The sequence below is a fragment of the Balaenoptera ricei genome, chromosome 15, assembly GCF_028023285.1.
Source record: "Balaenoptera ricei isolate mBalRic1 chromosome 15, mBalRic1.hap2, whole genome shotgun sequence".
Taxonomy (NCBI): Eukaryota; Metazoa; Chordata; class Mammalia; order Artiodactyla; family Balaenopteridae; genus Balaenoptera; species Balaenoptera ricei.
Genome location: NC_082653.1, coordinates 45,750,828 through 45,775,852, shown reverse-complemented (window position 1 = coordinate 45,775,852; position 25,025 = coordinate 45,750,828).

The following is a 25,025-nucleotide window of genomic DNA, read 5'->3' as shown; positions in this document are numbered from 1 at the left end:
TCTCAGAGGGACAGGCACATTTAGATCAGTGTCTGCTGGAGTCCCAGCTGGGCTTGGCTGTGAATGGACCTGCTTATGTTTCATTTTGTTTTACAGTTTTTCAGCAGCTGTTGAAGACACTGACCCACTATCATGTTAGTTTTCAACAAAATAGAAAGAAGATAAAAGAAAAGCTAAAGAAAATGATTGTTTTTTACTACTTAAAGACAAAAGTATGAATTAGTGTTAGAAGAAAAGAGACAGAAAACAAGAAGGAAGTTTTACAGAGTGTTAGGAAGCTTAAAAAAATAAAAAGGACAGAGGGAGACAGAGTTAGCAGAAGGCAGGGTAAGTGCATCAGGCTTGCTGTAAAGAGGTAAAGCCCACAATTTTAAAGGATCAAAATGTAACTTTATAGTTCATATCTTAAAACCACATGCTCCATTTGATCACTCAGTGTCTTTCTTGTTGAGCTTAGTGCTATTTTCCTTCCGGTAAGTACATTTTCTTTTCTCTTTTTTTGCCTGTATCCAAGAATTCAAAGAAAACCTATGACTTGACCTTAAAAAAGTTTCTCCTGAAACCTATGACAAAGGAAACTCTGACAAAGACATTTTCTCACAATTCTATGACTACAAGTGTATATCTTCGAAGGATTAGCTGTGCTGTGTTCTCTTACCAGCTATGGGAATTTTGAAACAATCCCAGGGTAGAAAGAAAGCAGAGAATCACACCTCTGAGCTACCATCTGTCTTTTCCAAGCCTCAGATTTTGGAAATACGTATCTTGTAGAATCAACACAAATAGGCCAGTGTCATTATGCAATCTACTTGAAAGCAAAAGGCAAAGACGCCAATTAATACTTTGCAAATTATGTTTATATTAGCCTTGGGTTCATTGTTTGCCAGTATTTATTCACACAGCGAAACCAGCAACGCTTCTCAGGCTAACGGCAGCGTAGAACTGGGTTTGGTGGTAAAATGTCCACAGCAGTCATGGTTCAGCTTCATAGAAGAGCTCAACTATCTTTCCCACGTTCCCTGTCACCTCATCGTCGGCCCGCTCTTCCTAGCTTTAAAAGCACATAAACCTAAGACTTTATTCTTCAGCACTAAATTCCAAAAAGATATTTTCAGTTTGGAAAGAAATAAACAAAGATGGCCCTGTAACTTGGCTTCCCTAAAAAATAAAAATGTATTTCTCCATTACTGCAGACCCTGTAGAGTTCAAAGCACGAGCAAATAATAACCATTCTTTTATGATACAAAGATCAAGACGGAAGCAGCTCAAATTTTTACTTGACTGAGTGATTTGTGTCTTTATGGGTGGGATTCTTAAGGTCCCATGCAGATGTTCTTGATGTTGATAAAGCTGGCGTTTATTTTGACTTGACCATGCCCTGGGGGCTGCGCTCTGAGAAGCAGCAGGATTTTGCTTAAACTCAGCACGTTACCCACCCTCAGAATGCAAACTGGGGGCTGTTTTTCCTTTCCTCCTTGACCAGCGACTGGGAGTTCGTCTCTGGGTCTCTGCGGGGCTTGCCTTCAAGAAGCCACACACATGCTAACCGGCGAGCAGGGAGTACACTGTAAACGGGGAGATTCATCTCTTCGAGAATGCTCAACTAAAGTACCAAGTCTCCTGATAGAACTAAACTTTAAACATCAAATAAGCAGTTTATAAAAGTCAGAAGCCATGCCCAGAAGGGCCAGTGCTCTGTTTTTAATGAAGAATGCCCGGAGCCTTCAAAATAGCCCATTACCCAGAAGCATAATATGTCTTATTTTCATGGCAACATGATCACTCACTTTTCCAAACCTTCGTGAAATGAAGGAAAGTGGCTTTTCTAAAGTAAACCCCAGCGCGTTCTCTATTTACTAAATCACCATTGGACCCACAGAAGGGATTTTGGACAAAGAGCCATTTCTTGTTATGATTACACAGAAATGGAAAACACTGCCTTTTTAATACGAGATGTGGTCTGTTTTATGATACCACCTTCCAGTGAAATTCTTTCCGGTCCACTTGGGCATTCGCACATGAAGTGGAGGGGAATGTCCACCTCAGATGGTTCTTGGTGGAGTTAAGGACACTGCACCTGCCAGTTTATTTGCAGTAGCCCTTAAATAACCAGACTCTTGCATTTGAAACATAACTCCCTGAGGAGCCCGCTGCCAACAGCATCAGCTGTTGTCAGAGACACACAGGCAGTCAGAAGATGCTTCCTTTCCCCAGCATTTCCTCCGGCCCCTTCTCGCCACCCCTCTCCTCCTGCTCCTCCTTTTCTCACCCCTTCACCAGTATCTAGAAGAAGGAGAAGCACCAGCCTAACTCCTAGGAGGGCACAGAGGACATGTAGGGGCCAGGGACCTCCTCTCCTGGCACATACCTGCAGGTCGGGGAGATGAGGTCAGCCCCAGGACCACCCTCAGGAGCTTCAGGTGGGTTCTGTGGTGACTCCAAGCTGAGACCTAGAGACCAAACAGAACCAGATGCCAGAGGGGCCCTAAGAGGATGTCAGGAGCCTGGGTGATCACGTCACTTCAAGCGGTGCTCTTAATAATTCAACTAGTTTCATAAATATAGAAACTCAGTTTCATGCAGAGACCAGGCCTTAGGTGCAGTGACCATGGGAGTGAGATAATTCCTTCCAAGCAAAACACAAGTGAAAGACTTGTGGTTTCAGCTCCACCATGTAGAGCTTGGGAGTTGTGACTTCAATTCTTACCACAAGAAAAAAACCTGAGCTAACAGAAAAGCATTGATGTTTCTTGGGCCCATCGGAGAACCAAGGTCACAGGGCAAGCCCACCACCTCAAATCAGGAGAGACAGGCACATGCAGAGTGGTGTCTCAACTGGAGGGTCACAGAGGGGTCTGCTCACCTAGAGCAGAAGCTGCTGGAGCTGTAAACCAGTAAGAACATTTAAATGGTAATTTTGGTGAACTGCTGAAGGCTGAGTGTGGACCAGTGTGAGAGTGGGAAACCTCTGTGGACCTCACTCTTAGTGAGGACCCCGTAGTTTTGTGGTTTCTACCTCCAAGAACCCCACCAGATTCTCAAAGAGAAGAGCCAAGGGAAAAAACCCTCTTGTTCCTGGCAGAGAGCAGGAAAAGTGTGACCAACCTGAAATAGACCAGAGCCTTCTCCATAAAAAAGGCCAACTCAACAGGAAAATGCTTTAGCAGGTTCTCTAACCTGGGGGAAGGGAAATCACCCACCTCCAGCCCCTGCTAGCCTTCTTGTCTCACTTAAGGCAGAAAAAAAAGTTAAGAAACTCTTTATGAAATCACAGCCCAGGGGCACAGACCTACTAAAACATGGAGATTTACAGCCCTCCCCCACACTTTACACCTCCCCAGCAGGATGACCTGAAAAGCTGCGTGATGCAGACTCTATTTAAGAAGGGGTTCTTAGAGAAACCCAAAGACAACAGGGAGACAAAAACAGAGACATTAGAATAATTTGAGGCCAAAGACACCCACAGCTACATCGAACATTAAACACAGCCTGACTCCTAGCTAGATGTACATAAAATCTCATACTAAAGGCCTATTTTAACTCAGTTTTTACTACCCAATACATTACGTCTGTCATTCAATAGAAAATTACAAGGCACGTTAAAAGGCAAGAAAAAACACAGTCTGAAGAGACAATGCAAGCATCAGAACCAAACTCAGATATGGCATAGAATTTAAAATTATCAAACCAGGGAATTTAAAATAACCATGATTAATATGTTAAGGGTTCTAATGGGAAGATTGAACAACTTACAAGGACAGATGGGTAAAGTAAGCAGAGAGATGAAAACTCAGAAAGAATCCAATGAAAATGCCGGAAATTACAAACGTTGTAACAGAATGAAGACCGCTTTTGATGGGCTCCTCTGTAGACTAAACGTGACTGAGGATAGACTCAGTGAACTTGAAGATATGTCACTAGAAATTCCCACACTGAACTGTAACATGTGTGTCATTGGAATACCAGAAGAAGAAAGAGAGAATAGACTGGAAGAAATATTTGAATTAATCATGGTTGAGAATTTTCTGAAATTAGTGACAGACAGGATACCACTCCAAGGGCGAAGATCAGCCTATTGCTGGACCAGAGCTTTGTGGCCCATAGACTTTGTGGGGATGACGGCTTCAGAGTTTGTTTAATAATCTTAACAAGGCTAAATAGCATGTGGACTTTCAAGGCACTCATCACTATCCCCAGTGTTCACCATAATGGGTGTATCCAGGGGGATTAATCGCTTATAATTCTGAATGAGGAAGCCATTTCCTCCACTCTTAAATACTCATTAAACAAAATTACCTCACTAAGCAGTAAATACTATCCAAAACTCATTGCATTATACCTCATTACCTGAGAGTGAATACCACTGTCTAATGGACCAAAAGGTTCAACTAAATTAAAGTTAGACAAAGGCTTGGAATACGTGCAGGCAACAAAGAAGATGCCGGCAGCATTTGGAAAATGATATAATTGAAATTGTACTTGGCCTCAGATGGTCATAGCACAAAAAGAGACCCTGGGAACTGCAGCAAATGGCTTTGCTGAATGTTCAAGTACTTTCCCCTTTTGTAAGATGGTTCTCCAACCACACTTTCCTGTCATGAGTGCTCACCTGTCCTGGGTCCTCACCCCTGAGGGAGTAGGCAACATTTTTTCTATTTGTACTGTGAATTCAGGGCTCACTGCCTTCTGTATGCCTTCCTGGAATTATTCCATGTGTCTGAATTATCCCCCAGAAAGCAGAGAGGTACCCTATGTTTAAGCAAGGATCAAGTCCTTAATACAACAAACTCTCAATTACTCTATTTTAAAAAGCAAAGTACTCTTTGGTTAAAGCACATTGACCTGAAGTGACTCCATCAAGGCTCTCTGGGATAAGTAGAGAAAATTTTCAAAAAGGAAGAAAAGAACATGGTGAGCAATGATATCAAAGTTGTGAGTGTGGGACTGTTATTGTCAGGTGCTTTGGAGGTTGCTTTACAAGAACACCACAATAAGTGGTAACATGGTGGAGAAGGTGATGACGATAATGTTGGAGATATTTATGAAGAGTTGGAAGGATCATTTCATATTCATTTTGAAACTACAAGTGGAATTACACAAGACCCAGAAATTTCACTCTTGGACATGTCTTTCAGAGAAATGAAAATCTATTCACAGAGAAACTTGTACACAAATAATAATAGCTCCAAACTGAAAATTACCCAAGTGTCCTTCGACAGGAGGACAGTTAAACAGACTATGGGACACGCCATGCAGAACAGCTCAGCAATAAAGAAACAAACCAGGGATGCACCCACAGCCTGACGGATTGCAAGGAAATCACGTGCAGTGAAAGGAGCCAATCTCAAAGATTACGGATTGCGGGAGCTCACCTGTGTGACACTCGTGAAAGGACAGAGTTTAGAGATGGACAGCAGACTCTTGGTTGCGAGGGGTTATGGACAGAGGGATGGTTTTAAAGAGTGTAGCCAGAGAGCCTGATGCTGGTAGCAGAAGTAAGTGTCCTGATGTGCTGGTGGTCCCATGAGACTACACGTGATAAAATTGCATAGAGCTAAATACACGTTCACGTGTGCACACACACACATACACACACACACACTCACAGGAGTGCAGGTAAAACTGGTAAAACCTGAATAGCTCTATAGACTGTACCAACATCAGTTTCCTGGGGTGGCTCTGCTCTGCAGCTGCTTAAGTGTCACTATTGGGAGAGGATGGAAGTGTGCACGTCTTTGCACCTTCCTGTGAATCTATATTTGTTTCAAAATAAAAGGTTTTTTATTTTTCTAATATCACATTTTTAAAACATCTTTATTGAAGTATAATTGCTTTGCAATGATGTGTTACTTTCTGCTGTATAACAAAGTGAGTCAGCTGTACATAAACATATATCCCGATATATCCTCCCTCTTGCATCTCCCTCCCATCCTCCCTATCCCACCCCTCTAGGTGGTAACAAAACACCGAGCTGACCTCCCTGTGCTATGTGGCTGCTTCCACCAAGTTATCTATTTTACATTTGGTAGTGTATATATGTCCATGCCACTCTTTCACTTCGTCCCAGCTTACCCTTACCCCCTCCCCATGTCCTCAAGTCCATTCTCTACGTCTGCATCTTTATTCCTGTCCTGCCACTACCTTCTTCAGAACCTTTTTTTTTTTTTTTTTAGATTTCATAAATGTGTTAGCATACGGTATTTGCTTTTCTCTTTCTGACTTACTTCACTCTGTATGACAGTCTCTAGGTCCATCCACCTCACTACAAATAACTCAATTTCATTTCTTTTTACGGCTGAGTAATATTCCATTGTATATATCTGCCATATCTTCTTTATCCATTCATCTGTCGATGGACACTTAGGTTGCTTCCATGTCCTAGCTATTGTAAATAGTGCTGCAATGAACATTGTGGTACATGACTCTTTTTGTATTATGGTTTTCTCAGGGTATATGCCCAGTAGTGGGATTGCTGGGTCATATGGTAGTTCTATCTTTAGTTTTTTAGGGAACCTCCATACTGTTCTCCATAGTGGCTGGATCAATTTACATTCTCACCAACAGTGCAAGAGGGTTCCCTTTTGTCCACACCCTCTCCAGCATTTATTGTTTGTAGATTTTTTGATGATGGCCATTCTGACCGGTGTGAGGTGATACCTCATTGTAGTTTTGATTTGCATTTCTCTAATGATTAGTGATGTGGAGCATCCTTTCATGTGTTTGTTGGCAATCTCTATATCTTCTCTGGAGAAATGTCTATTTACGTCTTCTGCCCATGTTTGGATTGGCTTGTTTGTATTTTTGATACTGAACTGCATGAGCTGCTTGTATATTTTGGAGATTAATCCTTTGTCAGTTGTTCGTTTGCAATTATTTTCTTCCATTCTGAGGGTTGTCTTTTCATGTTCTTTATGGTTTCCTTTGCTGTGCAAAAGCTTTTAAGTTTCATTAAGTCCCATTTATTTTGTTTTTATTTCCATTTCTCTAAGAGGTGGGTCAAAAAGGATCTTGCTGTGATTTATGTCAAAAAGTGTTCTGCCTATGTTTTCCTCTAAGAGTTTTATAGTATCTGGCCTTACATTTAGGTCTTTGATCCATTTTGAGTTTATTTTTGTGTATGGTGTTAGGGAGTGTTCTAATTTCATTCTTTTACATGTAGCTGTCCAGTTTTCCCAGCACCACTTATTGAATAGGCTGTCTTTTCTCCATTGTATATTCTTGCCTCCTTTATCAAAAATAAGGTGACTGTATGTGCATGGGTTTATCTCTGGGCTTTCTATCCTGTTCCACTGATCTATATTTCTGTTTTTGTGCCAGTACCATACTGTCTTGATTACTGTAGCTTTGTACTATAGTCTGAAGCTTTGTAGTATAGCCTGATTCCTCCAGCTCCGTTTTTCTTTCACAAGATTTCTTTTGCTATTCAGGGTCTTTTGTGTTTCCACACAAATTGTGAAATTTTCTGTTCTAGTTCTGTGAAAAATGCCAGTGGTAGTTTGATAGGGATTGCACTGAATCTGTAGATTGCTTTGGGTATTATAGTCATTTTCACAATGTTGATTCTTCCAATCTAAGAACATGGTATATCTCTCCAACTGTTTGTATCATCTTTAATTTCTTTCAGAAGTGTCTTATAGTTTTCTGCATGCAGGTCTTTTGTCTCCCTAGGTAGATTTATTCCTAGGTATTTCATTCTTTTTGTTGCAGTGGTAAATGGGAGTGTTTCCTTAATTTCTCTTTCAGATTTTTCATCATTAGTGTAGAGGAATGCAAGAGACTTCTGTGCATTAATTTTGTATCCTGCAACTTTACCAAATTCAGTGATTAGATCTGGTAGTTTTCTGGTGGCATCTTTAGGATTCTCTCTGTATAGTATCATGTCATCTGCAAAAAGTGACAGTTTTACTTCTTCTTTTCCAATTTATATTCTTTTTATTTCTTTTTCTTCTCTGATTGCTGTGGCTAGAACTTCCAACGCTATGTTGAATAATAGTGGCAAGAGTGGACATTCTTGTTTTGTACCTGATCTTAGAGGAAATACTTCCAGTTTTTCACCATTGAGGATTTTGTTTGCTGTGGGTTTGCTGTATATGGCCTTTATTATGTTGAGGTAGGTTCCCTCTATGCCCACTTTCTGGAGAGTTTTTATCATAAATGGGTGTTGAATTTTGTCAAAAGCTTTTTCTGCATCTATTGAGATGATCATATGGTTTTTCTTCTTTAGTTTGTTAATATGGTTTATCACATTGATTGATTTGCGTATATTGAAGAATCCTTGCATTGCTGGGAAAAATCCCACTTGATCATGCTGTATGATCCTTTTAATGTGTTGTTGGATTCTGTTTGCTAACATTTTGTTGAGGATTTTTGCATCTATATTCATCATTGTTATTGGTTTGAAAGTTTCTTTTTTTGTAGTATCTCTGTCTGGTTTTGGTACCAGGGTGATGGTGGCCTCATAGAATGAGTTTGGGAGTGTTCTTTCCTCTGCAATTTTTTCGAAGAGTTTTAGAAGAATGGATGTTAGCTCTTCTCTAAATGTTTGATAGAATTCACCTGTGAAGCCATCTGGTCCTGGACTTTTGTTTGTTGGAAGCTTTTTGATCACACTTTCAATTTCATTACTTGTGATTGGTCTGTTCATATTTTCTATTTCTTCCTGGTTCAGTCTTGGAAGGTTATATCTTTCTAAGAATTTGTCCATTTCTTCCAGGTGTCCATTTTATTGGCATAGAGTTGCTTGTAGTAGTCTCTTAGGATGCTTTGTATTTTGGTGGTGTCTGCTATAACTTCTCCTTTTTCACTTCTAATTTTATTGATTTGAGTCCTCTCCCTCTTTTTATTGATGAGTCTGGCCAATGGTTTATCAATTTAGTTTATCTTCTCAAAGAACCAGCTTTTAGTTTTAGTGATCATCGCTATTGTTTTGTTTGTTTCTCTTTCATTTATTTCTGCTCTGATCTTTCTGATTTCTTTCCTTCTACTAACTTTGGGTTTTGTTTGTTCTTCTTTCTCTAGTTCCTTTAGGTGTAAGGTTAGATTGTTTATTTGAGATTTTTCTTGTTTCTTGAGGTAGGCTTGTATAGCTATAAACTTCCCTCTTAGAACTGCTTTTGCTGCAACCCATAGGTTTTGGATCATCGTGTTTTCATTGTAATTTGTCTCTACGTATTTTTTGATTTCCTCTTTGATTTCTTCAGTGATCTCTTGGTTATTTAGTAACGTTTTGTTTAGCTTCCATGTGTTTGTGTTTTTTACGTTTTTTTTCCCTGTAATTGATCTCTAATCTCATAGCATTGTGGTCAGAAAAGATGCTTGATATGATTTCAATTTTCTTAAATTTACTGAGGCTTGATTTGTGACCCAATATGTGATCTATCCTGGAAATTGTTCTGTGTGCACTTGAGAAGAAAGTGTAATCTGCTGTTTTTGGATGGAATGTCCTATAAATATCAATTAAATCTATCTGGTCTATTGTGTCATTTAAAGCTTGTGTTTCCTTATTAATTTTCTGTTTGTATGATCTGTCCATTGGTGTTAAGTGAGGTGTTAAAGTCCCCCACTATTATTGTGTTGCTGTCAACTTCCTCTTTTATAGTTGTTAGCAGTTGCCTTATGAATTGAGGTGCTCCTATGTTGGGTGCATATATATTTATAATTGTTATATCTTCTTTTTGGATTGATCCCTTGATCATTAGGTAGTATCTTTTCTTGTCTCCTTTAACATTCTTTATTTTAAAGTCTATTTTACCTGATATGAGTATTGTTACTCCAGCTTTCTTTTGATTTCCATTTGCATGGAATATCTTTTTCCATCCTCTCACTTTCAGTCTGTATGTGTCCCTAGGTCTGATGTGGGTCCCTTGTAGACAGCATATATATGGGTCTTTTTTTTGTATGCATTCAGCAAGCCTGTGTCTTTTGGTTGGAGTATTTAATCCATTCACATTTAAAGTAATTATGGGTATGTATGTTCCTATTACCATTTTCTTAATTGTTATGGGTTTGTTTTTGTAGGTCCTTTTCTTCTCTTGTGTTTCCCACTTAGAGAAGTTCCTTTAACACTTCTTGTAGAGCTGGTTTGGTGGTGCTGAATGCTCTTAGCTTTTGCTTGTCTGTAAAGCTTTTGATTTCTCTGTCGAATCTGAATGAGATCTTGTGGGTAGAGTAATCTTCATTGTAGGTTCTTCCCTTTCATCACTTTAAATATAACATGCCACTCCCTTCTGGCTTGTAGAGTGTCTGCTGAGAAATCAGCTGTTAACCTTATGGGAGTTCCCTTGTATGTTATTTGTCGTTTTTCCCTTGTTGCTTTCAATAATTTTTCTTTGTCTTTAATTTTTGTCAGTTTGATTACTATGTGTCTCGGCATGTTTCTCCCTTGGTTTACCCTGCCTGGGGCTCTCTGTGCTTCCTGGACTTGGGTGGCTCTTTCCTTTCCCATGTTAGGGAAATTTTCGACTATAATCTCTTCAAATATTTTCTTGGATCCTCTCTCCCTCTCTCTTCTCCTTCTGGGACCCCTATAATGTGAATGCTGTTGCGTTTAATGTTGTCCCAGCAGTCCCTTAGGCTGTCTTCATTTCTTTTAATTCTTTTTTCTTTATTCTGTTCTGCAGTAGTGAATTCCACCATTCTGTCTTTCAGGTCACTTATCCGTTCTTCTGCCTCAGTTATTCTGCTACTGATTCCTTCTAGTCTATTTTTCATTTCAGTTATTGTCTTGTTCATCTCTATTTGTTTCTTCTTTAATTCTTCTTGGTCTTTGTTAAACATTTCTTGCATCTTCTCGATCTTTGGCTCCATTCTTTTTCCAAAGTCCTGGATCATCTTCACTACCATTATTCTGAATTCTTTTTCTGGAAGGTTGCCTATCTCCACTTCATTTAGTTGTTTCTCTGGAGTTTTATCTTGTTCCTTCATCTGGTACATAGCCCTCTACCTTTTCATCTTGTCTACCTTTCTGTGAATGTGGGTTTTGTTCCACAGGCTGCAGGATTGTAGCTCTTCTTGCTTTTGCTGTCTGCCCTCTGGTGGATGAGGCTATCTAAGAGGCCTGTGCATATTTTCTGATGGGAGAGACTGGTGGTGGGTAGAGCTGGCTGTTGCTCTGGTGGGCAGAGCTCAGTAAAACTTTAATCCGCTTGTCTGCTGATGGGTAAGGTTGGGTTCTCTCCCTGTTCGTTGTTTGGCCTGAGGCGACCCAACACTGGAGACTACCCAGATCTTTGGTGGGGTTAATGGTGGACTCTGGGAGGGCTCATGCCAAGGAGTACTTCCCAAAACTTCTGCTGCCAGTGTCCTTGTCCTCATGGTGAGCCACAGCCACCCCTTGCCTCTGCAGGATACCCTCCAACAGTACCAGGTAGGTCTGGTTCATTCTCCTATGGGGTCACTGCTCCTTCCCCTGGTCCCGATGCACATACTACTTTGTGTGTGCACTCTAAGAGTGGAGTCTCTGTTTCCCCCAGTCCTGTCAAAGTCCTGCAATCAAATCCTGCTAGCCTTCAAAGTCTGATTCTGTAGGAATACCTCCTCCCGTTGCCAGACCTCCAGATTGGGAAGCCTGACGTGGGGCTCAGAACCTTTACCCTAGTGGGTGGACTTCTGTGGTATAAGTGTTCTCCAGTTTGTGAGTCACCCACCCAGCAGTTATGGCAATTGATTTTATTGAAATTGCGCCCCTACCATCTCATTGTGGCTCCTCCTTTGTCTTTGGATGTGGGGTATATTTTTTGGTGAGTTCCAGTGTCTTCCTGTCAATGATTGTTCAGTAGTTATTTGTGATTCTGGTGCTCTCGTAAGAGGGAGTGAGCGCACGTCCTTCTACTCCGTCATCTTGAACCAATCTTGGTAGAGTAATCTTGGCTGTAGGTTTTTCTCTTTCATCACTTTAAATATATCCTGCCACTCCCTTCTGGCTTTCAGAGTTTCTGCTGAAAGATCAGCTGTTAACGTTATGGAATTCCCTTGTATGTTATTTGTTGCTTTTCCCTTGCTGCTTTTAATATTTTTTCTTTGTATTGAAGTTTTGATAGTTTGATTAACATGTGTCTTGTTGTGTTTTTCCTTGGGTTTATCCTGTATTGGACTCTCTGTGCTTCCTGGAGTTGATTGACTATTTCCTTTCCCATATTAGGGAAGTTTTCAAGTATAATCTCTTCAAATATTTTCTCAGTCCCTTTCTTTTTCTCTTCTTCTTCTGGGACCCGTATAATTTGAATGTTGTTGAGTTTAATGTTGTCCCAGAGGTCTCTGAGGCTGTCCTCAATTCTTTTCATTCTTTTTTTCTTTATTCTGCTTTGCAGTAGTTATTTCCACTATTTTATTTTCCACGTCACTTATCTATTCTTCTACTTCAGTTATTCTGCTATTGATTCCTTCTAGATAATTTTAAATTTCATTTATTGTGTTGTTCATCATTGTCTGTTTGCTCTTTAGTTCTTCTAGGTCCTTGTGAAACGTTTCTTGTATTTTCTCCATTCTATTTCCAAGATTTTGGATCAACTTTACTATCATTACTCTGAATTCTTTTTCAGGTAGACTACCTATTTCCTCTTCATTTGTTTGGTCTGGTGGTTTTTTACCTTGCTCCTTCATCTGCTGTGTATTTCTCTGTCTTCTCATTTTGCTTAACTTATTGTGTTTGGGGTCTCCTTTCCGCAAGCTGCAGGTTCGTACTTCCCGTTGTTTTTCGTGTCTTCCCCCCGTGGCTAAGGTTGGTTCAGTGGGTTGTATAGGCTTCCTGGTGGAGGGGAATGGTTCCTGTGCTCTGGTGGTTGAGGCTGGATCTTGTCTTTCTGATGAGCAGGACCACGTCCAGTGGTGTGTTTTGGGGTGTCTGTGACCTTATTATGATTTTAGGCAGCCTCTCTGCTAATGGGTAGGGTTGTGTTCCTGTCTTGCTAGTTGTTTGGCATAGGGTGTCCAGCACTGTAGTTTGCTGGTTGTTGAGAGGAGCTGTGTCTTAGCATTGAGATGGAGATCTCTGAGAGAGCTTTCACCATTTGATATTACACAGGGCCAGGAGGTCTCTGGTGGACCAATGTCCTGAACTCATCTCTCCTACCACAGAGACTCAAGCCTGACACCTGGCTGGAACACTAAGACTCTGTCAGCCGCACGGCTCAGAAGAAAAGGAAGAAAAAGAAAGAAAGACAAAAATAAAATAATATAAAGTTATTAAATTAAAAATTTAAAAAATATTATTTAAAAAAAGTAATAAAATAAAGAAAGGAAGAGAGAGCAACCAAACCAAAAAACAAATCCACTAATGATAACAAGCGCTAAAAACTATACTAAAAAAAATAATAATAATAATGGACAGACAGAACTGTAGGACAAATGGTAAAAGCAAAGCTATACAGACAAAATCACACAAAGAAGCATACACATAAACACTCACAAAAGGAGAAAAAGGAAAAATACACACACACACACACACACACAAAATACATATATATATACCTAAAAAAAGGAAGAGAACAACCAAATCAATAAACAAATGTACCAATGATAATAAGCTCTAAATACTAAACTTAGATAAACATAAAACCAGAAACAAATTAGATGTGGAAAGCAAACTCCAAGTTTACAGTGGCTCCCAACGTCCACCACCTCAATTTTGGGATGATTCATTGCCTGTTCAGGTATTCCACAGATGCAGGATACATCAAGTTGATTGTGGAGATCTAATCCACTGCTCCTGAGGCTTCTGGGAGAAATTTTCCTTTAGCTTCTTTGTTTGCACAGCTCCTGGGGTTCAGCTTTGGATTTGGCCCCACCTCTGCGTGTAGGTCACCTGAGGGTGTCTGCTCCCTGCCCAGACAGGATGGGGTCTAAGTAGCAGCTGATTAGGGGGCTCTGGCTCACTCAGGCCAGGGGGAGGGAGGGGTACAGAATGCAGGGTGAGCCTGCAGTGGCAGAGGCTGGTGTGACATTGCAACAGCCCAAGGCACGACATGTGTTCTCCTGGGGAAGTCGTCCCTGGATCACGGGACCCTGGCAGTGGCGAGCTGCACAGGCTCCCGGGAGGGGTGGTGTGGATAGTGACCTGTGCTCGCACACAGGCTTCTTGGTGGCTGCAGCAGCAGCCTTAGCGTCTCATGCCCGTCTCTGGTGTCTGCGCTGATAGCCGTGGCTCGCGCCTGTCTCTGGAGCTTGTTTAGGCGGCACTCTGAATCCCCTTTCTTTGTACACCCTGAAACAATGGTCTCTTGCCTCTTAGGCAGGTCCAGACTTTTTCCCAGACTCCCTCCCGGCTAGCTGTGGTGCACTAGCCCCCTTCAGGCTGTGTTCACGCAGCCAACCCCAGTCCTCTCCCTAGGGTCTGAGCTCCGAAGCCCGAGCCTCAGCTCCCAGCCCCCGCCTGCTCTGGCGGGTGAGCAGAAAAGCCTCTTAGACTGGTGAGTGCTGGTCGGCACCAATCCTCTGTGCAGCAATCTCTCCACTTTGCTCTCTGTGCCCCTATTGCTGCACTCTCCTCCGTGGCTCCAAAGCTTCCCCCACTCCCACCCACCATCTCTGCCAGTGAAGGGGCTTCCTAGTGTGGGGAAGCTTTTCCTCCTTCACAGCTCCCTCCCAGAGGTGCAGGTCCCGTCCCTATTCTTTTGTCTCTGTTTTTTCTTTTTTCTTTTGCCTTACCCAGGTACGTTAGGAGTTTCTTTCCTTTTGGGAAGTCTGAGGTCTTCTGCCAGCGTTCAGTATGTGTTCTGTAAGAGCTGTTCCACATGTAGATGTATTTTTGATGTATTTGTGGGGAGGAAGGTGATCTCCACCTCTTACTCCTCTACCATTTGAAGCTGTGCCCAAAATAATAGGTTTTAAAAATGATTTCATGAACAGTAGATATTAATGTTTTAAATAATATATTGCTTTAAACGTGTATCGGTAATACAATTAATGAATATAATATATCAGTGTACATTTTGACTAGTTTATCCACATCTACAAAAATTAAGTAGTTGTAAAATGTCCTTTTAAAATATCTTTCCACGAGGAAGATGAGGTCACCTGACATTTGGGATTGCCTCAGGTCTGGACACAAACATTTCAGGCTCCTCCTTGGTGCCCACAGCCCCTCTGGCCCAATCCTATCAACACAGAAACACATGCTGTTTGTCAACATCTCTCTCCACTAGCTGCTAAGCTCCTTGAGGTCAGAATCACAACCCAGATGTGGGCAGAACCAGCTTTGCTCCTCCATTCCTGTTTGTTCCCTTGCTTCCTCTCTCACCGTCATCCATCAACAGTGGATTCATTGATGGATGTGAGCGAGTGAGTGGGTTTACTCACTCATTCAACAAGCACGATGGCCTGTCACCCACACTAGGTGCTGCATGCTGGGCACTGAGTGTACAGAGGAATCAGGCAGATGAGATCCACACCCTTTGGAGCTGGCGTCCATGTGCAGGAGCTAAAAAAAATAAAATTTAAAATACAACAAACACAAAAGTAAACAAACCAATGAGGAAGATCATTGGAAATCATGATTAGCACACTGAAAATAAAAGCAGAGGACAGAGAGGAAGATACATGATAAGGTGGGGTAGGGCCGGAGGGGGATGGTGGTGGTGTGAAGGGTACTTTCAATCAGATGGTCAGAGAAGACCTATCCTGCAAGGCCCGAGGAGGCTGAGGCCAGGCGATGGGAGGGGTCAGCAAGGCAGCGAGGAGAAGCCACATTCCAGGCAGGGGGAGGGGTATGTGCAAATGCCCTGGGGTTGGAAACGGCTGAGTCTGTCAAGGCAGTGAGCCAGGGCCAGCGCACAGGAGAGCAGTGTCCAGGGCACATCATGGGAAGAACGTGGTGACCCAAGATGGCACCCTCAGGACCTAGAAGCTGGCTCAGAGGCGGGCATCACGGAGGCTCCTGCTGTGCTGGTTCTTGTATGATACCCACCTGTTCATTTTCAGAACCACATCCTGAGTTTTAAGAAAAATGAAAGAACATTTTAAGGTTCAGAATCCAACCTGCTGAGAGTATGGGTTCTACTCTGGACCTTCCCAAAGCATGTGGCTCTCTTTGGCCTAGTTCAGGGTTGAAAAGTGGAGGGTCATGTTGAAGCTGGTCCCTAAGTCCCCAAACCCGCTCTTGGTGGCCCTGGGTAGGAGACTGAATGTGTCGGCACCACCCTCCGACATAGGTGCCTCTACCTGGAACTCTCACCCCTCACCCACCGTATACAAACCCTATACAAGCACTTTGACCCAGCTTAATCCTGCACGTCTTAGGGGCTCCGTCCTAAGCTTCACTTCCTCACCGACTCCTTCCCCTCCTCCAAGCACACCCTCCACTCTAGTTTAGAGCAGTTTCCTTCCCATCACATGTAAGCAGCAGCTGCATTCATATTTGTCTCCACTGCAGGGGAAGCTCCATGGGAACAAGAGCCTGTCCTGTCCTGTTCTCTGCTGCGTCCCCAGGGCCCAGGAAGGTACCAAGCTCAGAGTGGGAACGCAGTAAAATATGTGTTGAATGAATAAATAAAGAATGAATGGAGGAGTGTGGAGTCCTAGGTCCTACCCATTCTCTGTCTCTGTCTCTCTCTCTGTCTGTCACTGTCAACCTCCATAACCAATATGATAACCAAGCTGGCTAAGGACTGGAAGGGATGAAGGTCACCCTGTGTGGACCAGGAGCTGTAAGTCATGGAACAGAGGACCTGCAAATCCCCAGTGGGCACAGGGCTACCTGCCAGCAGGGCTGCAGCTCCTGATCTTCTCTGAACACTGCAGAATCCAAACCATACGTGGCCCTGAGGGTTCAGGTTCTTGTCAGCTACTATGCCCATGGCAACCTGACCAAACTGCTGGGCTATGTGGATAGATTACTGCCTCCCTGACCTGCTCTTGACATTTGTTAGCAGGAGGATAGGACTGGTGGGGGGCGACTGGGCAGCTGTCCTGAGGGGCTTATGGTGGGCAGCGCTATGGCTGAGGCCCACCTGGAGGTGCTGCTGGGTCATGCGGCCAGAGCCAGCAAACTCTCATTCTCCCATAGAAAGTACAGTTTTGGAGTCAATGGGTAAAGGATAATCACCTCTCTACTCATAACACTTCTGACACCCAGTGGTTGGGTTTTCCACATCAATTTCCCAGTTCTCTGCAGACACCAACTGGGTGTCCTACAATTTAACTCAATTCTGACACTAACAGCCTGGAGTTAGCACAGACCCCACAGGTTAAGGACTCAGCCCCATAGGACTGCTCCCCGAGTCCAGGTGCCAATTACAAGTAGGGGGTGCCCAGCTTACCAACACTTCCGTCCAACTGGCTACAAATCAGGGGTTCCCGCAACCCCCTCTTCAGTTTTGATAATTTGTTAGAACAGCTTAGAGAACCCAGGGAAGCACTCTACTTACTGTTACCGGTTTACTATAAAGAATATTGTAAAGCATACAAATAAGCAGCCAGATGAAGATGTACATCAAGTGAGGTTCAGAAGGGTCCCAAGCACAGGAGCTGAGGAGTTTGGGGCGCACCACCCTCCCGGCACATTGGTGCTTTCACCAACCCAGATGCTCTCTGAGCCCCCTCGAGGCTCATTACAGAGGCATAACTGATAAAATCACCCACCACTGGTGACTGACTCAATCCCCTGCCTACCTCTCCTCCCAGAAGGTCGCGGATGGGGCTGAAAGTTTCAGCCCTCTAATCACTGGCCGGTTCCTCTGACAACCAGCCCCCATCCTGAAGCCCTCTAGGGACCCACCAGGAGTCACCTCGTTAGCATAACCCAGTAGGGTTGAAAGGGGCTTATTATGAATAACAGAAGACACCCCTGACACCCCCATCATTTAGAAAATTCCGAGAGTTTTTAAAGCCCTTGCGCCAGGAACTGGAGAAAAAACAAAATATAATGTCTTTCTCTATCACAACATCCTATTGGGAACGACCGAGTTAGGACTTTTAGTTTTCAAGGAGCAACTGCCTTGAGGTAGCTTAGGTCAAAAGGGCAAACGTGTGTCTCACAGCCCAAGGCCACATTTAATAAAGGATCCAAACCAGAGGCAGGGCTGGCAGGACCACTTCCCTCTGGGCATCTCACTCATTCTCTGTGATCTTAGAGACCTTGGTGGGTATGAGGCTGTGACCCCCATTCCTCCATGCACGATCACCCAGATTGAGTGGGAGCCTGAGTCCAACCCAGAACCCCCAGACAGACCCCTGGTTGGTGGAGCTGAGTGAGGGTCCACGTGGAGTGCAGTGACTTGTGACTGGAGTGAGAGGTTATCATGAATAAAATGCAAGGCTGAGGAGACCCTCTCCTGGATGTTAGTGGGAGATTAATGCAGCAGTGACAAGCTGGGCAAATACCCTGAGGGACACCTACAGGATTACCCATGGATTTGGAATGAAGGGTCTGTATTGAACCACTAATAGGATTCAGAGGAGTGGGAAACACAAAGCGAGGAATGTTGCCTACTGTGTCGTCTGGTATTCTGACAAATGCTAAATATTCTACTGAGGCCCCAAAATAAGTAACGGTGACATCACCACCGTGGCTTTTTCACTACCTATCCTAACATGGAAGCTATTCATCATGTCTTAAGTAATTCCAAAGTAATCAAAACAAGGTACAGTTAGTTGGAAAACCCATGTGTTTCTCTGCTGGAGAGTGCTGTAATGTGGAGAAGTGGGACAGAATGAGAATCCTTAAGTAAGGGCTTTTACAAGTAGAGAACAACCGAATGTCTCCATCTGTTTTTCTGTTTTATTTGCCTATAAATTAAATGTCATATCCAAAAACTTGTTGCCAAGACCAATGTCAAAGAGTTTTCCCTTATGTTTTCTTCCAGGAGTTTTACAGTTTCATTTATGCTTAAGTCTTTAATCCACTGTGGGTTAATTTTTGTGAGTGGTGTAAGAATAGGAGTCCAGTTTTATTCTTCTGTCTGTGGTTATTCCGTTTTCCCAACACTATTTCTTGAAAACACTATATTTTCCCTATTGAGTCTTCTTGGCTCCCCTGTCAAATATTAATTGGCCATATATGCAAGGGTTTATTTCTGCTCTTTCAATTCTGTTCCATTGGTCTCTGCATCTATTTTATTAGTCTTTTCAATATATGGTGTTGGGAAACAACAGTTTTTTTTGGATATGACACCTAAAGCACAAGCAACAAAAGCAAAAATAAGTGGGACTAACTTAAACTAAAAAGCTTCTGCACAGCAAAAGAAACAATCAACAAAATGAAAAGACAACTTAGGGAATGTGAGATAATATTTGCAAATCAAATACCCAGTAAGGGGTGAATACCCAAAATATATAAAGAACTCATACAATTCTATAGCAAACCAACAATTCAATTAAAAAATAGGCAGAAGAAATAAATAGGCATTTCTCCAAAAAAGACACACAGACGGCCAACAGGTGCTTGGGACAACTTCTCTTGCAGTGGTGTGGGGAGTGGATTTCACTACATACACACTGGGGGCAGAATGTTTATCTTCTTTGGACCAAAAAATCTCAATTCTGACTTAACCCTTTCAACAAACAAAAGGCCAGGCAAGGTCTGCTCATTCGCAGGACCAGAGGGCTTCTGGCAAGATCCACCGGAAGGGGCCACGGCGTGTGTGCCTGGCCGTGGAATTGTGTCCTGAGCTCCTGCAAGGAGGAGCCGCGTTTCCTGAAACAGCCCGTCCCCATTATGACCCAAAGGAAGAGGATGTGATCAATATCCTCTTTGAAGAGGAGGGAAACTGGCCCCACTCCCTGTGCTCACACACCTTTTCCTACAAAGCAAGGAAGAGAGGGGGGGGTCCTCCCAGCCTTGATCACCATCTGGGTCCATGAAGGTGGGCATCGGCTGGGTTACCTTCTACCTGCAAGGAGAATTCCAGGACTTACAAAATAGGTATAAAAATTATATTTGAAGACAGATACACTCTGATTGTTCTGATGCTCTTAATGCGTAGATTTCAGAAAATTTCCTCAATTTTCCCTCACACCTGAGGCTAACTTACCATAGAAAAATCTCAGCAGAAACGTGGTCAGAGAACATCTTCGGACGGGTCTGGATGAGCAGTTAAGTGCTCAGTTGAAGGAACGTGGATTCACAGATAAGTAAGAATTAAAAGGGCTCTGAATTTTGGTTCATTTGTTCACCAATAGCCTATGATCATTAACAAGCAGCATATTAACAACGGTATTTGGTCAAACCATTCGTGCTTCCTGTCACCTCTGAGGATAGCCTCTGTATTTAAAGCGTACTTCAAAAGCAGGGATTATCTCTGGGTGCAACAGTTTTCTTCACAAAGTCCTGGACACCATTTTCCCACCACGCCAAGCTCTCTGATGCCGTTCCTCTTCCTTCACGAGGGCTAAGCCCATCAGTGACGTCTCTAGTTGTGGGCAGCTGTGGAGCCCCATCCAAGCCGCTGATCCTCGGAGACCATCACCAGGGCACGGAACACTACGCAGTGTCCTGCACCTAAGGCGGCAACTCAGGTTGACTTCGCCCACTTCTTTCAGCCAATTATACTTTGATTTTCAACTCTGTTATAGGAACGCATAACCTCCTACGTGGAAACACCCTGTCTATGGCTGTTAGTATTCAAATACCAGGAAACACACATCCAGTGCTGAAGGCCCTGAGTCTGTGCTAAGCCTTCAAACACTGTGATAATAAGGGTTCTTGCTGGAGGCGCGGGCACCCAGGGCCCATGATGCCTTTTCCTGGAAATCCAAGACCGGGAGACACACACCCCAGGCGGGAATCAGGCTCCACGGCCTCAAGCTCCTTCCACACCTCAGCTTCCTGGCGCCTGCATGAAGAGTCCCAACGTGAAAATCACTATTGTCCCTTCTAATTAGACAAAATCCCGGACATGACTAGGCCTTGAAAAAATGAGATTCTGCAAGGGCTTCAGCTTACCTGTTTTTGCCCAGTCTGGACACAAGGGTCCTTGTTATAATGCTCCGGAAAGGAAAAAACAAGTCACATATTTTTTAACTTGGAATATTTTGAAATCATAAAACTTTTAATAGAGCATACTTGAGCCTGAACTATGTAAAAAAAACTATTGTGTTTTCTCTGATTCTGATGCATACCCTTTCCCCCCCGTATGCTTTATGTTCCTGAAATTGAGATGCAAAGTTTACATTTCACATCATGTTCCTTTCTCTTGAAAACAAAAATCAGAAAGCAAAAAATAACCCTGCTGTTAAATTGATTCTTTATCTTTCATCTGAGCATCTGAATTAAGGGAATGTGGTGTGTGCTTTTCACTATACTATGAATTAAAGCGTAAATACATACAAGAACCATGAAAGGGGCCTCTGATGGCTTCTGTCACCAGCACGCAGCTCTTCCTTGGCCGGGAATGTTTTCTGTCCCCATCAGATGGTCTCTCCCTAATTTTCGGTTCTTCTCTACTTGTCTGTATTTCTTGGCCCAACCTGACCTCCTCTGGGCTGTCCCATTGCTGTTTTAAGGTCCTTGCTATATTATTTGCACAAAAAAGTCCTTTTTCCTTGACTAAAACTGTGCTCAAAATTCACTGTAAGAAAATACACTTTTTTTTTCAATTAACCCCTCCCATGGTTTGCTCCTGCCTAACGCCCTTAAAAATGCCAGCCACCCTCGGATATTTCTAGAATTGGCCCTTTTAGACAGTTTGCTTAGACTGGAAGCCAGTTCTCAAACCTGGGGGCCCTTGAACTTTTGCTACAATATTTGCCGTGGATGGAGTGTTCTGATGTCTTCTGAAGGGAAGAGGCACAAGCTTGCTGGACCACCGTAGGCAGGACTGTGGGTGTCCAGCTGTGTCCTGTGCCACGCCATCCACTCTCTCCTCATTGCCTGCCCACTGCCCCTCCCACCCAACCCCTTGGACCCCAGCTGTCTAGCTCCTCTGGAAATATTGTTCCTGAAACTTTTCCCTCTAAAAGGAATAGTCACTCAATAATATCTGCTTTTAAAGTGACTGTCTTGTGTCAACCACTGGGTAGGGCATCCTGGGGATAAGCAGGATAACCTATGACATAGAAAGGTGTTTTTTTTTTCAGGTATAAAGGCTCTGATCTCATGGTCATTTATTAGAAGAACAAAGGAAAATACATGGCTGTCCCAACACTAACTGGTGCCCTGTCTGTGGTCTGAATGCTCGTGTACCCCCAAAGCTCACACGTAGAAATCTTAATGCCAGATGTGATGGTGTTAGGAGGTGGGGCTTTTGGGAGCCGCTGAGGTCATGAGGGTGGAGCCTTCATGAGTGGAATCAGTGCTCTTGTAAGAGACTCCACAAAGCTCCCTCGCCCCTTCCGCCATGTGAGGACACAGTAAGAAGATGGCTGTCTATGAATCACCAGAACACGCCCATACTGGAACCTTGATCTTGGACTTCCAGCCTCCAGAACTGTAAGAGATAAACCTCTGTTCTAAGCCCCCCCAGGCAGTGGTATTTTGTTATAGCAGCCCCTATGGACTATAGCAGCCTGAATGGGAGAATAGCATCCAAGAGGCTCAAGCAGAGAGGAAGGGCCTTCAGGATCCAGGAGACAGTGTCTCTGGAGTGGATGAGAGCCTCAGGGCTCTGCCAGGGAAATGCATATGTGAGACGACTCCACAAATCCAAGTCCAAAGACAGCAAGAGAGGAAGACCCATTCCTGCACTTGGTCGTGACAGGGATGAATTTGAACTCAGAAATGGACACAGAGACTGACCACGGGGGGAGTGAATGCGGCAGCCATAGAGGCCCAAATCCACCCCCAAGGCATAAGAGGTTTCAGGTGTGGAAGCAGATGACAGCAACACTCCAGTGACCCAAGAGGCTGCGAGGCAGGTGTCAGGCAGCGCTGGAAGACGGAGCAGAAAGGAAAAGAGTTCTATAGCGCGGGGCCTGAGCTGACTTGCTGCCCGGGCCAGGCTGGGCTGAATCCAGCTTCTCTGGCCTGAAGTTTTACATTTCAAGGTATGATGGCTGATGTCAAAATAATACAAACCCTGTACCAGAAAACTGTGTGTCCATATTGGTTCTGGTGCTTAAAACAAATTAAATGAAGATAAAACATAATTTTTAAAAATAGAACTGACTCCCCAAAGAACTTATCGACTCAATATCAAAAAAACAAACAACCCTCTGGTTGGGCACTTAGATTTCCATATCTTGGCTATTGTGAATAATGCTGCAATAAATATAAGGGTGCATATATTTTTAGAATTGGCGTTTTTTTTTTTTCTTTGGAAAAATACCCATAAATGGAATTGCTGGGTCATATGAGAGTTCTATATGTAATTTTCTTTTTAATTTTTTTTATATATGTAATTTTCTGAAGAACCTCCATACTGCTTTCCATAGTGGCTGCACCAATTTATATTCCCACCAACAGTACATGAGGGTTCCATTTTCTTTACATCCTCATCAACACTTGTTCTTTGTTGTCTTTTTGATGATAGCCATTCTGACAGGTGTGAGGTGGTATCTCGTGATTTTGATTTGCATTTCCCTAATGATTAGTGATGTTGAGCATCTTTTCATGTGCCTGTTGGCCATCAGTATGTCTTCTTTGGAAAAATGTCTCTTCAGATGCTCTGCTCATTTTTCCACTGGGTTTTTTTTTTTTTTTTTTGATATTGAGTTGTATGAGTTCTTTGTATATTTTGGATATTAACCCATTATCAGATGTATCATTTGCAAATATCTTCTCCCATTCAGTAGGTGGCCTTTTCCTTTTGTTGATAGTTTCCTTTGCTGTGCAAAAGCTTTTTAGTTTGATATAGTCCCCTTTGTATATTTTTGTTTTTGTTTCCATTGCCTGAGAAGACGTATCAAAAAAAAAGTATTTTTAAGACTGTTGTCAAAGAGCATACTGCCTATTTTCTTCTAGGAGTTTTATGGTTTCAGATCTTACATTCAAACCTTTAACCCTTTTTGAGTTTATTTTTGTATACAATGTAAGAAAGTAGTCCAGTTTGATTCTTTTGCATGTAGCTGTCCAACTTTCCCAACAGCAAACTAAATACCAAAACTAAAAATATTTTAAAAAATAAAGTATATTTGGTGTCTCTTTTTAATCACCCAATCTTTTCCATTAGCTTTATTTGAGAATAGGGTTTTAGCCTATTAACTATTTATTTTCTGAAATTTGAAATAGGGCCCAATTATTATGCAATACTTTCTTTGTTATAATCACTTCTTGTTTTATACACTGTAATAACAAAACAACCACAAAACACCCTTCAATTCAGGGTCGAATTGAAGTAGAATAGAGAAAAAAAAGAAACCAACTCTTATTTTTCAGGCCAATTCCCATCAAATAAATGTAACAGAAAATAAATGACCATCATTTATGCAAAGACCTCTCTGCTTTATAGGTCTGAGCCCACAGAAAATGTTACTTATTGTATGAGCCGACATGCTCTTCTGAGTCTGCTTGCTGAATTTTAAATGCTGACCTACTTCTCACTGCTTTACACTGGGTTCAGTGGGGACACTTTCTTTGGCGGAGGCCTTTCTGGAATCAACACTCCTCTCTTCTCCCCATTACTCCACCCACTCCTATGCCCACCCTGAGTGGCTGTGGCTATCAGCAGGGGGACCAATGGGATGTCGAATAATAGCCACAGAACTTGGTGATCACAGGGTTACCATGCACACAGCCAGAGGACTCAGGGCCAACGTCAATGTTGTTACTTAATGTCTCCAAGTTCAAAACGGTACAAAGGAAGGAATGGTCCCCACTGAAATGAAGAAGGGGCAGTGTGAAGGTCTCTAAGAGTCCTTTCCCCCTCACAATCCCCGCTCCCGGGTTGGTCGGAGGGCTCAGTTCAATGCAGTGGCTCCCGGGCCATCACGGGCCATGCACTGCCTGTCTCCTGCATTCACTGATTGATAGATTGATTAATTCAGTCATTGTTCTGCACTTTATCCCTATTGCCGCTGTTATTCCCCCTCCTCAATAGGGGTACATGCTAATATGTTTAATGAATGTCCTCATATATGTACGTATCCTTGAAGGAGAGTGACTTTGTTTCTCTTTCCATTTTTTATCATTCAATCCAAGAATTTTCATGAAACAAAAT